Consider the following 18,675-nt stretch of genomic DNA (forward strand, 5'->3'; position numbering starts at 1 on the left):
AAACGTTTAGCACGTTTAATAACATTTTGCATTTAAATGTCGCTTTTTATAAAGATCATGAATGCGTTTTTAAAAAGTTAATGTAAACTATTTTGGGAAAATATTTTGGCGAAACAGTTTCTTGTTTTGCATCACTTTAAAAAAAATGTTTATATGTTTTTAAAATGTTAATGTAAACTATTTTGGGCAAACATTTCGTTGGCTACATTCCATAGTGATTTTTGGTAAATTTTTTTTGAAATTGGCACATGTGTTTTAAACTAAGAAATATCGGCAAAAATGAATTGCATGTCATAGTGGCGTACACCTCGCTAGATTGCGTAGTATTGCGTTTGGCGTGTTTTCCATAGTGACGTATAGTGTTCTACTTTTTGTTTTCCATTTCCCAGTAACAATATAACTTTATTTCTTTTGAGAGTTATAAAAAGATAAAATCTATTTAGTTTACTACATAAATTTCACATCATTTACAAAATATAATGAATGTCTGATTTACACAACTCGATTTTATATTGACATTTCTTCAAACCCAATTTAGTTAGTTTATTCGCGGTTATTAATGATAATAGTTCAAATTCATGTTAGTTGCTAACATTTTATATTGACATTTCTTCAAACCCAATTTAGTTAGTTTATTCGCGGTTATTAACCCAACACTACCCTCGCATACACAACTCCTATCACCATACCTCATCCATCACCCACTTCACTCCACCACACAATATCACACACACTACGCACCACACCATTCACCACCACCGAAACCCGTAGACCACACTACTCTCGCATACATTATTTTAATCACCACACCCTTCACATTCCCAACATAACCCCCACCGCACCCTATCGTACCCACTACGCACTAATCCACCGCACCATTCAACACTCCTATATTTGTCACAGCATACATGTGAAATGTTCCAAAAGTTAACGATCGAGAATGAAAAGAACAGATTAATTTTATCATATTTGACTCCCTATGCACAATTTCGTATATGCAGGGCCTTTACAATATTTTCTTATGTTCTTGACTTGGTATGAAGTATACAATAGTTATATGAAATGAAATCATAGTACAAATAAATCGTCTTCATTCAATCGTCTATACTGTGTCCATACTTGTGTTTTCTTTAAAGCAAGTAGAAATAGCCCGTCAACCTTCAACATGGGAATGAAGTATATCTATAATTTTAATATCCATACGTCAGCGAAAAAAAAAGTTCAGCGGCCAACAAAAAGTAATTCTTTTTCTTTCTGAATTGGTCGTATTTTTACCTTTAAGAAATTCGATCGCATTATCATGTTCACTCTGGCGTTCGGGCCCTACTGGACTCATTCGAACGTTCTAAACGACCCCTCGCGACTGTCAAGGTAATATGAATATATTATACCCCTTACACAACCCTAACTTAACTCTATACCCTCCCAACATCACCCCTATGTCACCTCACCTAAACCCACCTCACACTTAAACACCACCTACCCGAAGTAACTTTATCTGTCGTCGTCTCAGTCGTCGTCGTCTCCGTCGTCGTCTCTGTCGTCGTCTCCGTCGTCGTCTCCGTCGGCGTCTCAGTCGTCGTCTCCGTCGTCGCCTCAGTCGTCGTCTCAGTCGTCGTCTCAGTCGTCGTTTCCGTCGTCGTCTCAGTCGTAGTCTCCGTCGTCGTCTCCGTCGTCGTCTCCGTCGTCGTCTCCGTCGTCGCATCCGTCGTCGTCTCTGTCGTTGCCTCTGACGTCGTCTCTACCTGCTCGGTCGTTGTCTCATAATCTGTATGAAAAACCGTTAATAAAGATCAAGCAAACAAGTTCACAAACCACAAGTATTGCCTTCATAACCACCGCTTTCAAGATTTTGTTAACCCTTAAACTACGAAAGGGGTACCAACCCCCACTTGAATAATAATTACATAATGTCACCCAATGTTCATCATCTTATATTATTATAATTATTACCAACCTATAGTAGTGTATGTACTAAGTTACTAGCTTACTACGTTACTTACTGACTATCCCCAAGTGGTGTCAAATGAAAAAGGTGACACTCATCATTACACCCGGGCCAATATTCATATGGGCCCTTTTCATATTTCAAAATGCCAAAAAGGTATCCCCCCAATGGCGTCAAATGAAAGAGATGAAAGTATAGGATATAATGAAAATACTTCCTCCTACCTCCTCATAAAACCTGGGTCAATATTCAGGGTCAATATTCATATCTTGAGATGCCAAGAAGGTATGACCCCATTTCCGGTATTTCTGTATGCTGACATTAACATTGTTAGAACATAGAAAGTACTAACCAACAATGGACAATTGACAATATGACAATTTGTTTATAGGGAAAAAATCTGCCGTATAATACGTCGGGTGACAGTAGTCACGCACAGAGATCAACATTTCAACATGTTCAATATACGACTAGGAATATACCCCAACCAAATTTCAGGCAAGCTACCTTTAGTTAATATTTAACATGACACCCTTTTTGGGTTTGGCGCTTTTTCGTGCTGGATAACATTTTTGCATTGTGACATGCATTTTTTCTCATATTCACTTTGGCCATGTTCAAGCTTCTTTATTTTCACCTATTACACGTTGGTATTTTTTGCTTACACAAATGTTTGATATCTTATCCGTGATCATGTCACATAATTTAAGCAAGAAACGACCATTGTCTTCCATTTCTGGAGCTAAATTGCTAAAACGCCTTTGCCGGTTAAATTTTTATCATTGTGTTAGGTAACACCGTGCTCACCAACCCTTAAAAAAATTTCTGTCGATTAAAAGAGATCACGAAGTTGCCTTCGTAATGTAAACACTATAATATGGAATTTCATAGATAGGGAGTGAGGGTTGAGGTCATTCAACTATGGTAGAACTAGCACATAATGAAATCTGCCATACTCCTTTATTTAAGGCTCTATCTGCATTGTCTGAGGTAATAACTTATTGTACTTACCATTCATTGAGTGGATGCTGTAGAACTGGGTGCAATCCTGCAAACCAGTAATGCTGAGGGGGAGTAGTGCACCGCCATTCTTGGGTATGGCCTTGATGCCATTGATCCGCTCCACAAAGATGAGATTGTCACCAAGTAGCGTGATGTCGCGTAATGTGTCACCCGCATTGAATATCTCAACCAGGACAGTAGTGTCCAGGTTGTATCTTACAATACGGCCATCAGCAGAAGTCACGTAGGATCCTGCGTACAGTATCCTATCTGTAATAATAATAATAATAATAATAATAATAATAATAATAATAATAATAATAATAATAATAATAATAATAATAATAATAATAATAATAATAATAATAATAATTCCGAGCATCCTCTCCATCAAAAAATGTGAGTTATCAGAACCCTTTTTGATCGTATGAACTCTGTCGTCACAGAAACAAGTGATAAGATCAAAGAAGAAGAGCATATTCGCACAGCCCTTAAAAAGTGTGGCTACCCGAAATGGACGATGGACAAAGTAAAAGATCAAATGCAAAACAAAAATCCAAAACGCTGAAAAACCAATCTCTAAGAAAAGTAAGACCACTGATGAGAAAAGGAAAGGCATGGTGGTTATCCCATATGTTAATGGCGTGTCGGAGCGCATTCAAAGAATTTTCAAGAAACATAAGGTAGATACGGCCATGAAACCTCACCAAACTCTCAGGCGTATCTTAGTACACCCGAAGGACAAACGCGAGAAAGAAAAAACAGGCAATTGTATCTATGAAATTGGATGCCAAAACTGCGATCAGTCCTATGTCGGTGAAACATCTCGCATGTTTGGAACCAGGATGTCAGGACACAAAGCTGAAGTCAATAAGGCCACTAACAAAAAGTACACTTGCTCTGAACGCAAGTTATCAGAAAAAGAACAGACCAAATCAGCAATTTCTGATCATGTTGCCCGGGACAACCACGTTATCAATTGGGATGATTCAAAGATCCTTGGGCGGGAGCACAACAAGAAGTCTAGAGAAGTTCGAGAAGCCATGGAGATTAGAAGAAGGGGGAGCAAGACCTTAAACAGAGAGGGGGCACATATTTCCTTAGCCACGTATATGATCCGCTTTTGAAGACTGCAAAAGAGTCTAAGCCTAACCGGAAACCCATCTCCCGGGAAAGTGAATCAGATGACCATATCAGTCATACCTGATAAAGTCCTCCGACGTGAAGGACGAAATATTGTAGTGAGTAAAATTTCACTTGGTTTTGTCACACAAAAATGTCTCTTGTTTATAATAATAACAAATGTAGCTCGGCTTCATTATTTTGAAATATATATTCTTCTTAGGCCTGTATAGGGATTTACATACAATCTTCAACAACAGGAGTAGGAATTTCAAATGGAAGTTACCCAGATGTCTAATCTATTTGAAACATTCAACATTGTACGGTCTATGGAAGACATAAGCTAAATCTTCCACAGGGGGAGTGTGGATTTCAAATGGAATGGCCTGATGTTAAGAGAAGAACTCTATAGGAGACATTGCTATACTGCATGTTATAATAGCATATTATGCTATTACTATATATGAGGAGGCGTGAGCCAAATGCACAAGCACATCAATGTTGGCACTGAGTGATTAAGTTCTATAATATTTTATTGAAGGACACTTTCTAGCATGTAAGAGTAATGTATTCGACCTAATTAGTGCCGCCCTCCTTCACCTATATTTATAACGCCTGTTGTACTTTTTCGCCTTCACCTTTCTCTTGGTTACAAGCCAACATGTGCAGCCCTTTTGCTGTCCCTTTTTTTACCCCTGGGGCTGGCGCCCCCAAACGTCCCCCATACGCGCATGCAGGTGGTTAGCATTAATTTGATAATTATTTTTCATTACTGCAGTAAATTTTTTGTTTGCATAACCACATGTTTTGAGGGGGTAGAAAATATTTCTATACAGTAATACACCGCCCTAATAGTATACAAGATGGGTAAAGTGAAGGAGGGATATAAAGTGGTTTGCACGTGCATCCTACTGATTTGTATCGTTTTTACTGTCGGGCGGTGAAGACAGTGCAAACGATGCAAAGAGTAGGTGGGGTGAATGGTTTAAATCAAGGGAGGACATGCTATCAGTAAAACAAGTAAAACTTACCGGCTGTGTCAATCTTGACAGCTGCTGGGTTGTTTAGTTCAGATATGATAGTTGTCACACCACTGCCATCAATCGCAGCCTTTCTAACGGCATTGGTGTGCCATTCTGCCCAGTAGATAGAGCTGATAAAGGAACCAGACAAATCATAATTACCATAATTACCACCAGAGGTGTGTAGTTGACGGGAGTTGTTGCGGTATGTGCAGCTAGCAATTCAACAGTAGTGGGGCATTTTACGCAGTGATGTGATCAAAATACAAGATACCAACAAGGATGGTGGATTTGTGTGAGCATGCCTCTTTAACTAGAGCCATTCATGTGAGAAATGCAACAAACATGAATTGATATCAGTGCCTAAATACAAAAATACAAAAATGTTTTGCCGGATCCCTCTGACGGGGAACAATGTAGGTTGACCGTCATTATTTTTACGACTGGCCCTCGAAGTCTATGGTGTGTGGGAATTACCTAATTTACCTGCAAAATCATGCCAGTGATTCTGTATAGAAAAGACTGCATAAAATCAAAAAATGCTCGATCTCTCCCATCTGTGGTAAACTTGCAGGATTTGATATTGGTTTTTTTTTCTGAGAAATGCATTCAGGGCGCACAACCGTATAATACTATTTGGTGGTGTGAAGTCTTAAGCCATGATACCCGTTCATCAAGTGAATGTGGTATTGTCCCTGCGTCAATTGAACGCCGTGGAGCGATGTATTGCCTGTGCTGTGATAAATACGTCACTCCTTGTTGACTCTCCAATCGTTTCGGACATAACCAGGCTCGTCTCCTGATGTTTAGTTTAGATTAGTCAACATGATGGCGAATATATTGTCATCATGAATTACATTCAATTATACTTATTATACTGAAATGTGACTCTGTAATGAATTATTAAGATATACATTAATGAATATATGAATACAAAAGCCACCCAAGTCCATACTTTGGCCAAATTGAGTTAAGCATGGGAAAGTGTTGCTATACATAGGCCTGTCATATGTATGAAAGAACAACTTAAATTCATCCTCTGTGTCTATTGAGCATGTGAAAAATAGCATGTATGAAAGAATCAACCCAAGTCCATGATTTGAGTCTTGTAACACATTGATTGAAATCCAGTATGTATAAAAGTCCACTTGTAACATCTTCATTGCTGGAGAGTGACTTTTGAAAAAAAAAAATGGGTTTAATCAAGGAAAGTGTGTGGTTTATATTACATGGCAGAATGCTTATCAACATTATACATAACTGTGTGCTTTATTTTGTATTATCTTACTAGTGGTAATCTCATTCCAACATGATTGTCTTTGTATATGATTCAAAAAACCACCCAAGTCTAGAATTTAAAATGAACCCCACGAAGTCCCTGAAATGCTAATCGTTATACCTAATACAGTTTAATCCACCCATGTGCACATACAACTTACCATATTGACCAGGTAAATCTAACTGAAGGAATTAAAATGATACACAGGTTTGTTTCTCAAAATCACTTCCATGGACTTGGGTGGGTTTTGGATTCATGTATTCATTTATTAGTTTGATCCGTTTGTCTGATGATATAATCTGGTTTCTATTTCATCTGGTTCATTTCGTGTAGTCATTCCTTACCCCGTTCATAACCCCTGCTCCTTTGGAACTCCAAGTCCGGTACTTCGATCTATTTTGTTTCCTTAGGCTAATTCCTCCAATTTAGCACAATAATACGTGGTGGACGAATCATTTCAGTCAATATTTTTATGTTATTTGGAGTTACGTTTGCATTTTTCATTTCTCGCATACACTCACACATATTTTACACACATTTTGAGTAGCATTGTAGCATTTTTCTTCATCACAAGAATGGATAATTTGGGACTATTTTCAACAAAATCGGACCATTTTACAATTTTGCTCCATGTGGTGCCAAATTAGGCATATGACGTCACAATGTTACATTTTTGCTCATAACTCAATGACCGTACATCGTAGATATGACAAACTATACATTTTCTGAATCCGTATGACTGGAGGAACACATTGCCCGTGTCTTTAACCAAGTTCGAGCATTTTTTAACTTAACTTATGTGTCCCACCAAACAAGGGTGCTGTTGAAATGCCTCCATAGCCTATAATGATAAGCACTATAAGTACCTGAGACAAGAATACTAAAAGAGATCGGAAGCACCGGCGAAATCTATTGTGAACAACTAAACCGTGCCAACTCACGTCTGCTTAGCGTGGGCTAGAGACAAACTATCTGCAGTTAAGTTTTTACAAAATTTGAGGTCTGATCTGTGTTACCGACGCATTCATATTTCATTATTAAGCTTAAGTTTTTCATATTTTGATGTTAAAATACACAATTAATAGATAAATTGTAGAAAACTTACAGAAATATCGAAAATTGACAAAAATGTAACAAACTTGTGCTTCAAACTAGATATTATTGAGATCTACATCATGATTTTTAACCATTGCAATGCATTAAGGAAATAATACACCAGGTCATGGGCAACTTTTAATTTACCTAGGTTTTTGCATTAATTTGTAGTTTTGTTTTTTTTTATACCAGAAATGGCACTTTTTTGTATGCCTAATCGGACGTTGCACACATCGATCAATGGACTCAGACTATGCTTCCGATCTCTTTTGGTATTCTTGTTTCAGATAGGTACTGCATCCCTGCCAAATATGGCAAATTTAACATGCTTTGCCCGAATGTTACAGAAATTTATTGGACTACATTGCCCTATAAAGTTATTTGTGTTTGGTGAAGTATAAACATGATTCATTCTTAGTCAGTTTATGCCAGCTTGATCTCATTATGTATAATCTCAGCCACTTAATGTGAAAGTATTGATGATTTACTAGTTGGATTCAGTCCTATTGATTGACACACCCTGATATACCTTTGTAATATCGTTATCATTGATTTGCCATGCAATGAAACATCAGTTCATCGTCCTATGGACTTACTATATTTTTGCAATCCTTCACTGTTTGGACTTTTGAAATTGTTCGTAGCGAGTTAAACACAGCCCAATGAAAAAGTCTCCAGTAGTTCCATCCCCATTTAATCCGAGTCTGATGAGTTTATGGCAAACCAATTTATATAATAATTTTCTATACACTTTCCTGCGAAGGTTGATACCAAATTTGATATCAAAAGTTTAATCATCGTGAGCATACATGTAGGAGCCGTTGTTTGGAAATTCGTGCAATTTTAAAAATGACAAGTTACGAATTGACCACGCAAACATCAATGCATGGTATCAGCTTATTATGTGGCTTGAAGCAACCCGTACAGGAATCATTGTACACTTGCCTGCGCACAATTGAAAGAGCGGGGTATTTGATTTGCATTTTAACCTGTCGGTCTATACGCCGTAGAAGTGACGTCATAATCGGATTAACTACCATAGCAATAGATGAATACAATTTTTGAATAGATCGCTCTGCACTACAAGCAGATTGCACTAATCACCTGTGTATGTCAGCAAACATAGATTTAATACAATAACGCTCTATTCAAAGATACTTATCTTACAGGTGCGAGTGATCAGGCTTTCTTTGACATCTATGGTTCAATGCATCTGTAATGCGTGATCGTTGTAGTGCAGGGCGGTATAGTCAAAATTGTATTCATCTATTGCTATGGTAGTTAATCCGATTAACTACGTCACTTCTACGGCGTATTCAGGCGACGTAATTCTTGGCACTCACGCTACCTCGGCTACGTGATACAATTCCCTATGTCATTTTTAAAATTGCACCAATTTCCAAACAACGGCTCCTATGCTCGCGATGATTAAACTTTTGATATCAAATTTGGTATCAACCTTCAAAGGAAGGTGTATAGAAAATTATTATATGAATTATTTTGCCATAAACTCATCAGACTCTGATTAAATGGGGGTGGAACTACTGGAGACTTTATAATGTGGCTGTGTTTATTTTGAATATCGCGTGTTGAGAAACGGGTGTTTTTATTCGTTTTTATGGTCACTATGAGTTTGTTTCGTGCTTGCTAATTATTTTTCTTACATATAAGGCATAATGTTGTGATTGCTTTGTACGCCATACTCTATGTAAGTATTATAATCATTAATACATTAACACGTCCATACCTGTCATGTCCTGTAATTCGCCTGCAGTTGTCAGCATTGGCAGCTAGAGTAATGCTCCTTGACCCATTAACATCCGCGCGAGTGACTTTGTCTGCATTCCAATCCGTCCAGAACATAAAGTTTTGTTCGATGTATATCCCCCATGGGTCTGTTTGAAACAGAGCAACAGTAAATTAGAGACGCTGGCATGCTCATCATCCCTCATGCACGAGGATAAGATGTGCTTTGGTGGATGTAGCTGGTACAAACACGACCACATTATCTAAACTCAACCCAGAAAGTATCGAAACGATTATAGATTGTCAGATATATCGGGAACTGAAATATATAGCAAAAACTTATTTAATGTATATAAAGCGCAGCTTGCTCCTGCGCATTTTGATACCTCTTTTGTTGCTCTACGATATCATTTGGTCGAGTTTTGGGCGCTTCAATGGCTTCAAGTCGGATTTTGAAAGTTGCACTTAGCTCCTATTCGAGCCAAATGCCTTGTACTGTGACCAATAAATGACCATTGCTTTTGTTGGCAAATTCAAATGGGTATGTGTGTCGCGTGTTGGATAAATTGATTGCAAAGAGCCCTGACCTAAATCCACTAGAACACTTGTGGGACACTCTTTAAGAGGAAAGCTAACAAGGCAATCAAGCCTGACACCACCTTAGAAGGCCTTCGGTGCATCCAGCTCAGGAAATGGTGAGACATTGACCAAGGAAAGATAAGACATCTTGTTCAGAGCATGCGACGACGAATCCAGGCAGTGATAGACAATGATGGTTGGCACACCAAGCATGCCAAGTATTGAGATGTCAGCGGAAAGAGTTCATGACATAAGTCAGAGATAAGTAAAGGGTAGCAAGTATTGAAGTTGGAAGTCGAAGGAGTAAAATAAAGTAAAGTTCATGGTTAAGTAAACAGAGCACGTCATGTCTTTCGTTGTTAAATAAACATATCTCGAGATTAAAACAAGCAAATTGAACAGAACAAACGGCATTTGAGAGCTAAGACTGTCCGCTTGACGTTGATATAAGCATCGTGTCACAACGGTATTTTCTAATTGCCAAATAGGGCGCTTTTCACTTGCACAATTTTTTTTTGAGACAGGCTGTACATTAAATAAGTTTTTGCTATATATTTCAGTTCCCGATATATCTGACCATCTATAATCGTTTCGATACTTTCACTTTTTTTTAAAGTTTAGATTTTTATACCACTGTAAACCTCTGGCTAGATAATGTTTATGCACAAAAAATATTTTGCACATTAATTCGCTGCAGCAAAATATCGTGAAATTTGAATTACATTCTGGTACACCAGAACGAAATTACAACACATTATCTATCGAAAGTGTGATACACATAATCACGCATAACTCGCAAACGCAACATTGGAATAAACTGAATACATTACTAGCAACTAAGTTTGATGATAAAATAGTATTCTCCAAGATGAAGATAACAATAAAATATTGGATATCGATTATACTCACCAGTTCCTGTTAGGTCGATTACAGTCTCTACCCCTGACCCGTCCTGGTTAGCTCTCAGGATCCTAGTCTGGTACTCTGTTATATAGAGCATACCATCCATTGGACTACTTGTGATGCCTTGAGGGGCATTGTTCAACCCAACTAGGCGGGTAAAGTGAAGTGAATCCCCATTGGGTTCAGATTCAGCCACATAGACGACTCCAGGCCCACCTTCAATGCATCCCACAAAAACTGGAAAAATGGAAATCAATTAATTCCTCGTTAAGTCATGAATAAATTATACATGATTGTATGCTCTGAAGTCGTGTTCACACGGTCGGACATAAGTGACTTATTACCTGTAATAAGTGACTTATTACCGCTTAAAGTGACTTTTTACCGGTAATAAGTGACTTATGTCCCACCGTGTGAACACGTCTTTTAAAAGTGTTTGAAAAAAGCTGATAGTACAGGGTGCTATGGGGTGATATTTGAGTTAGCATTTTATCTTGCTAAATTAGTGCAACAAATGACTTTTGGCATCCTTACACCTCAAACTAGAATTTGTTCCATTTTTTTTCTATGCCCTATGCTTACCACGAGAGGTCGAAGGTCATAATGGGGCCAAAAATGTAATATTTGTTCTATCATGGTGTAATATGCCTCAAATTGTTTCTATCATTGCTAGGAATACAAGGCGGTTCACTAACCACGAGTCTCTCCTGCTTTTGCGATCGCCTGCTTTCGTGATAACGTTTTGCTAGACGTAAATGAACCTGCAACAATATATTGTGATTTGACCCTTGATGACCCCAGAATGACCATGACAATTTTTGTCTCGCTATGATGGTCGTTCCCATTGGACCAACTTTGATCCCTTAACTTTGACATTTGGGGTCATCAATGTTTGTAACATGTTTAGAATGTCGTAGGGATCATTACTGATGGATTTGAGCTTGATTGTTCTAATTTTAAAATTTGACATTTGACCCCTTAACTTTGACCACTGATTGGACCAATACTGAAATTTGACTTTTGACCCCTAAACATTGACGTTTAGGGTTATAAATATTTTAAGCATGTTTAGAATGTTGGATTTGAGCTCGATTGGATCAATTTTGAAATTTCGAGTCGAGAAATAGCCATCAGAATCTAAAAATCTAAAAATCAGCGTGTAGCCCATCTTATTCTACATCTTATACGCTAAATTAAGAAAAGGAAATAAACTTTTATACTATATCACGTAAAATGAGCATTCACGTATTTTATGTTTTTCAAATGTTGATCAACCGACAACCCTCCTTTTTGGGTTTCATGTTCTTAACATCAGAACTACCTTACTTTAAGCTGTAGCCCTCACAGACTTAGTGACCATGAAGTTCTTAACAGAGGAACTATCTTACTTATCAAAGCACACTTAAGCATGAACCTATATCTTACATTTGTGGTTTATAAATAATAGTAAAGCAACTTCATGTTATATGTATGTAAATACCATTCTGGACTACGTTATGAAACGAGACAAGAACAAGTTTGTGGCTCTCGCAGACTTAGACATGCAGAAAAGGAGCACAGCATTAAATACATAAGTTGATAAAGGAAAAGGGGCATTTGCTAGCCAAGTATGCTAGGGATGTCAATATTTCAGTACTCAGGTACTGGTAATAAAGTTGATGAGACTACAGGGTGTATCAAAATGATTGGTACCCATCAATTTTGATGTTTATTGAAAAGCCTACCTCTTCCAAATACACTTTTGGATACATTTGAAATATCCAGAATGACTTGTTTTTGCAATTAATTTTTTGGATCTTATGTTGAATTTTGATGTGTCAGGCTCATCCATTATTGATGAAAACTGATGGGTGCCAATCATTTTGATACAGCTTGCAGCAACGCAATTGTTTTCAAACGAAACGGCTTTGGTCTTAGATCAGATCTTGTCACATGAGCTAGAACTTTCAAGCAATATATAACAATAAAAAGAAAAAGAAATGAGATTTCTCTAAACGATATTATTCTAAAAATTGGATGCTTATTTGAATACTTGAAAGTTGTACTACACAGCAAAAAATAAGGAGTAAAGTGCTACCGACTAAAGTATGTTGATTAAAAAATAGACCAATTACTTACTCATCAACGAGTAAAAGACGATATTTGACACAACTCTTTGCCAGAGTAAAAAATGGTCAATGGAAAGAAGTAAAATATTTTAATCGCCACATTGTATTTTACTCAAATCGCGTAGTAAATTCAACACGCGGAGTAAGTTTAATTCGACGACGTATTAAAATTCATGTCATCATGGCGTATAAAAGCGGAGCCGGGATGCGGGTGCAGTGTCTGCTGGTGGAATGGAGTTTGTCAGCAGTACAACCAATGTTTGAAGGTACTAATTTCATTACTATTATTCATAACTTTATGTCCATATACCTGTTACACAATTTAGAAATCTTATTGTATGATTTGAACCGGATATAGACAGGTTTTTAAGTTAGTTAAGCTTATCAGTAATTGTCATCGGCTCACCATGCTAGCTGTGTATTTGCGATCGTAACTAATGTACTAGTCTGAGCAACCTCGAAGTACATTACGCTGATGTGGACCAGGCCCGGGGACCAGGGGCGTACATGTAGCAAGCGGATAGGGTGGACAAAGTCCATGGGCCCCGAGCAAAAGCTAAAATGAAGTGGATAGGGATCAGGGCTGATAAAGGAGATGTTTAGAAGGCCTCACACTACTCCTTGTCCATATGCCCCAAAGCTATTGCTACGTCCCTGATCCTGATATTGACTCGTGCCACATAACTTTTTTTGCAGTTATATGTAGTAGGAGAGTGAAACCATTGCAAAATATCACTTGACATTTTTTTCCATAGGCAGTTTTCTTTTTCAGTGCATTTATAATATTGATCTATATTTTACTTACAGATCAGATGTGACTTTGGGATTTTTGTGCTGCCCTACCTCTTTCCAGGAAAGGTATTGAAGAAAGATGCACGAACGTCAGTCAACAGGTAAATTTCTATCAATAATGTTGCATTTAACTTGCCAATTTCTTTGTGCATTTCAGAATACATGTAGTTCATTGAATGTGTAGTTCATGAAACCTCAAATGCCAAGGGGAAACCCCCTATAGCCTATATAACCCCTTATCCTCACCGACAGGTGTTGGCTATCGTGAACTTTGAATAATCAACCGCGAATCTTATAATTATCTTGTTTACCATTTCTGTAAATTCTTGTCTCCTAAAGTTTGTGTCCCCTTGAAAATAGCATTGCCCGCTATCACAGGAATAATAATATAATAATTATAAAGATATTTTAAATATTTGCAAAATCGCATGAAAGTAGAAATGCCAATGCAATGGGTGATTACAATGTAAATTACATGTAAATATGTCATATTTGCTTTAATATTTCAAGAATTTCAGCAAGAGTTTTCATTTTTGGTTATATACCATCTGACCAATTATAGACAGTTTAAAAATAAGACATGCATAAATTTAGTTATTTGTGTTTTAAACCTTCCATCTGCTTCATCACTTTCGAGTACCAAACAAATTTTGATTTATGGTTGATACAATGAAAAGGTGGTGGATTTTCTATTTTAAGGCAGCTTTATTTCACTTGAATAGTCCCAATCCATGGAATTAATGTCCTTTATTACATTTTCTTTTATTTTACATGTTTCAGGAAGGCACAGCTTTGGACTGGTTCCTCGCCAACTTTACTGGACGCACGCTGCCATTTATATACTTGTGAAGCAAGTTGAATCCAGAACTGTGTTTTTATATAAATGGATAGGCAAGCTTTTTCAATGCGCAACAGTGATGAAAGTTGTAGAACTTGTGGACAAGATATACCAAATCCTTCACATACAATGACTTAGCATATCCAGTACAGGCTGATCACTGCTATTTGGCAGTTCCTGGACACTATATCAGCTACTAAAGAACCTGGTAACATTAGACAATTCTTGAGTGTTAAAACATAATGAAGTGAAGACTTAATTTCTGTCCCATTTAAAACACTCAGCATCTATAACATTAATTTTCAAATGACTTTTTCACATCAAAAGTTTTGGGAGAGGTGACCGGCTTCTATTCTATGTTTGCTCACATTGGGTAATGAGACAATAGACATGCTATATTGTGTGATATTTGATACCTATTTTGGAAATAAAACCAGGAAAAATGCAGAATATTATATTTAATTTTGTATTCTTTTCATTCTTTTAGTTTAAAATACTGCTTTGTTCCAGCTGCAGATGGAGCCACAATACAACTCGAAAGTGTTTTTTGCTTAATATTTGTTGAGTAAAATACGTTTCATGTTGCTCAAAATATTGAGTAACACTTTACTATTCATCATTTTGCAAATCTTTTCACTTAAGTTTTACTCAAATAATGAGTAATCGTTTTAATCAACACTTGCATAAACCTTTACTCAAGGTTAAACGAGTAAATGTTTCCTTGTTTCAGAGCAAAAAAGGGAGCTACTCAATATTGGGTAAAATTTAATCAACAAACGTTGAGCAAATATTACTCCATAGTCAATGAGTAAAATTTACTCTCATCTTTGAGTAAAAAGGGAGCTACTCAATATTGAGTAAATTTTACTCAACAAAAGTTGAGCAAATATTACCCCAAGTGAAAGAGTAAATTTTACTCTCATCTTTGAGTAAAAAGGGAGCTACTCAATATTGAGTAAAGTTTAATCAACATGTGCTGAGTAAACAATTAATCAACCGAAGCTGAGTAAAAATTACTCAAAATTCGACTAGCTCCCTTTTTACTATCGTGATGAGTAATATTTTACTCAATATTGAGCTTTTATTTTTTGCTGTGTATACAGATGGGAGAGAAGGAAGGGGAAAGAGTGAGAAACAGATGAATGAGAAGGAAAAAACAGGTGATAATACAGTGCTTATCCCTTTCTCCACAAGAACGATCAGATCAAATCAGACAAAAATTTAGGTGGCAATTGTGAAATTGATGCAGAAATAAGAAGTACAAAATAAAATACATAAGAAAGTTGGTAATGTAAAAGCTCATAACTTTGCAAGCAAGTATGATAGGGATGTCAATATTTCTGAAATCACGGTAACAGCGCATTTGGATACTACGAAGTTGATGAAACTAACAACGCAATTTTCAACAGCACCTGCTTTGGTCTTGTTGGATTAGATCGTGTCACATGAGAGTAATGTATCATCAACAACGACAAAAAGTGAGATTTCACATCCAATCTCAAGTTATCGTTCTGAAAATGGAATGCTTAATACATGACTACCTTTCAATTTCTACTACTAGAAGGGAAAAGGAGTAAGAAAAAGATTAATGATGATGAGGAGATGGTGTACTTACCCTTTTCTCCATAAGCAAGTGCAATGATACATGAAAGTATCATTGTTACCAGTCCTACAAAGATCCACAACAAACTGCAGCTAGCCTTTGATTTATCCATTTCTGTTATTTTCGCAAGTTTTCTTTTTCAGCAGGAGGTTGAATTAGACAATTCCTGTTAATTACCTCTTTATTTACCAGATGCAATGTTGTTTGTGAATATTCAAACAATGTGTTACTTTAGCAAATTGCAACTGCTATCTTTTTAATCGAGAGAAGATAAAAAACACGTACATCAGTTCCAACAGCTTTGTCAGAAGTGATGCCCAACGAAAAACCTACACTAAATTGCTGCTTTTGTTTCCTTGGTGATAAAAACAAATAAAACTGAACCCTTATTGTATAGAGTATTATTAAAATGCAATTTCGTCCTCCGTGACTCCGTCAGAAAATTTATCTAGTTTCTATAGCTACATCATGGAGGAAAAACACGTACACTGAATAGTGAAACAACTTAGCAAAAACATAATAATGTGTCACCTTTTGTTGTTTTCACATTTACTATAGTAAACTTAGAAGGCGCTTTTGATCAGAATTGCCGTACGTGTTATTTATGTATAGAAGCAAGTATTCAGGTAATCCAAACATATCTATGCATTTGGTGCACATATCCTTATAACTTTTGAATGCACAGGTTGACAGCTAGAATGTACAATATCGAGGGTTCAGAACCAGAAAAAAAATCAATATTTCCTTCACAATGTCTTTTTTTTTGCCATTCAATTTTGGCTTTTTTAATAAGTCAGAAACTACGATGTGACTGTGTTATTAAAAGTTTCATTGATACAGTCAGTTTAAGAAACTTTAAAGGGATAGAACTCTATTATTAAACGTTTTTATTTGTTTAAAATAAACTCCATGGTAACTACATGATTTTTACATGGCAATATTACACCCCGGAATATGTAACACAATTAGATTAGGGAGTTGTGCCGCATAGATACATGCATCTGATAAGGTTTTAATTATTATGAAGACATAACATCAAACTATAAAGTCAAATAAGCAAGCATGGTTTATTAACTGAAATGAACGAGAAAAGCAACATAATATTAAATTTGCCGCTTTTTATGTAGTGGACAAACCATCATTAATGTCTGAGAAAGTTGTTTAACCCAAGTCTCCATTAATGACATCATTAATGTCTTTATCAAAATATAATTTACTGAGCGGAAAAGCTCTTCATGATATTCCTCATTGCCAATTATATACATCACATATAATAGTAGTGTATTGTAACCCACCGCTGTATGTTTGTGTAACGATAAACAAGTTATCTGTTCTTATCTGGTCTTTTTTTTATGCGAAATGTTTATGTTATTAACGCGCTTTATAATATTATGCAGGTGCAACAACATTTCCCATTTTAAAGAGAATTCGTTATGCTTATACTGCACGTGTGTGCGACCTATACATGTAGGTGACCCCTGTTTTAATAGAGATATTACGAAGAGGCGTTCACTGCTAACGCCATACGGGTTACGTATTACGACATTGTGCGGTTGAACGTCATAGTACCGTTCACAATCAAACTAATCTACTACACAGCCAGTTTGTGTCGGTCCTAACGCTCGTCGTTCCTACTAGTATGTTCGCGATACCCGCATACAGTCTGACCCGAGGCTACATCTAAACGCAATTTTATTTAAGCTTTCTTTATACAGGGTTACAACATTCAGTGTCTAACACTGCTTTACAAGAAGGCTCTGAATTGCAATAAGCTCATGGTGGCGCTATGCTGAGACAAATATATCTAAAGATATAGGAAGCATCTATTGATTCACCTCACTCCTCTTTTCGTCAAACTGCAAGAGTTTCTAGAATGCTGTTAAAATAAGAAAACTTGTAATGCTAATTTATTGCACATTCTAGGGAAGCCTTGTTACCTTTTTTTTAAATAGCCGAGTGAGGGGTTTTCAAAGAAATATTTGTTTGTGTGTAAAAACTGAAGCATCCTATTTATAAAAGAATATATGAATATTAACAGTACATCATATAAAAAGACACATAACAACATGGTAATAGGAGACTATTGGATTAGGAACAAGAAACGATAGAGGCCCTTACCAGATCTTGTTTTGTGTGCATGTATACTGGATTTTTCCTGCCGTCGGAAAACGCTAAAACAAACCGCCAAACGTTAATCATGTTAATCATGGTAATTGCCCAGCCGTCCTTTATGCTCATTTTAACGAAATTGTTTTGACACTACTATATGGGTAGAGTAAGCCGCCCAACTATGAGTATATGGATGAGGACCGGGTACGCAATTTCGCCCGTTTTTTGTAAATTTGACCGGCATGGAACTTCATATAATTTTATGTTACAATAGTGAATTCTTAACTGTACAAATGTATCTTTACACTTGAAACAAAAACTATTTCTTAAAGACATTAGAACTAAATTACCAAAGTAAAGTGGTCGATAAGTTTGCTCTGCATATTTTTATGCTTCATTTGGCAAGATGTGAGTTTGTTCTCCCAAGTTAGACCAACTTGTATGGCAACATAATGAACATTACAAAGTTTCAAAAATGACAAAGTTAGGTATTACCTACTTCTCGACAACCAGACCCGCATTAACCATT

The 18,675-nt window shown here is 36.6% G+C and overlaps 1 long non-coding RNA gene across 1 annotated transcript; it reads left to right on the forward strand.

Moving 5' to 3' along the window:
• Nucleotides 1-12,818: 12,818 nt before the first annotated feature.
• Nucleotides 12,819-14,827, forward strand: LOC140137390 (uncharacterized). The gene is made up of 3 exons (XR_011856833.1): nucleotides 12,819-13,070; nucleotides 13,612-13,697; nucleotides 14,377-14,827. It is a non-coding gene; the product is annotated as an uncharacterized lncRNA (long non-coding RNA).
• Nucleotides 14,828-18,675: the final 3,848 nt, after the last annotated feature.

The sequence above is a fragment of the Amphiura filiformis genome, chromosome 2 (assembly GCF_039555335.1).
Source record: "Amphiura filiformis chromosome 2, Afil_fr2py, whole genome shotgun sequence".
NCBI lineage: Eukaryota > Metazoa > Echinodermata > Ophiuroidea > Amphilepidida > Amphiuridae > Amphiura > Amphiura filiformis.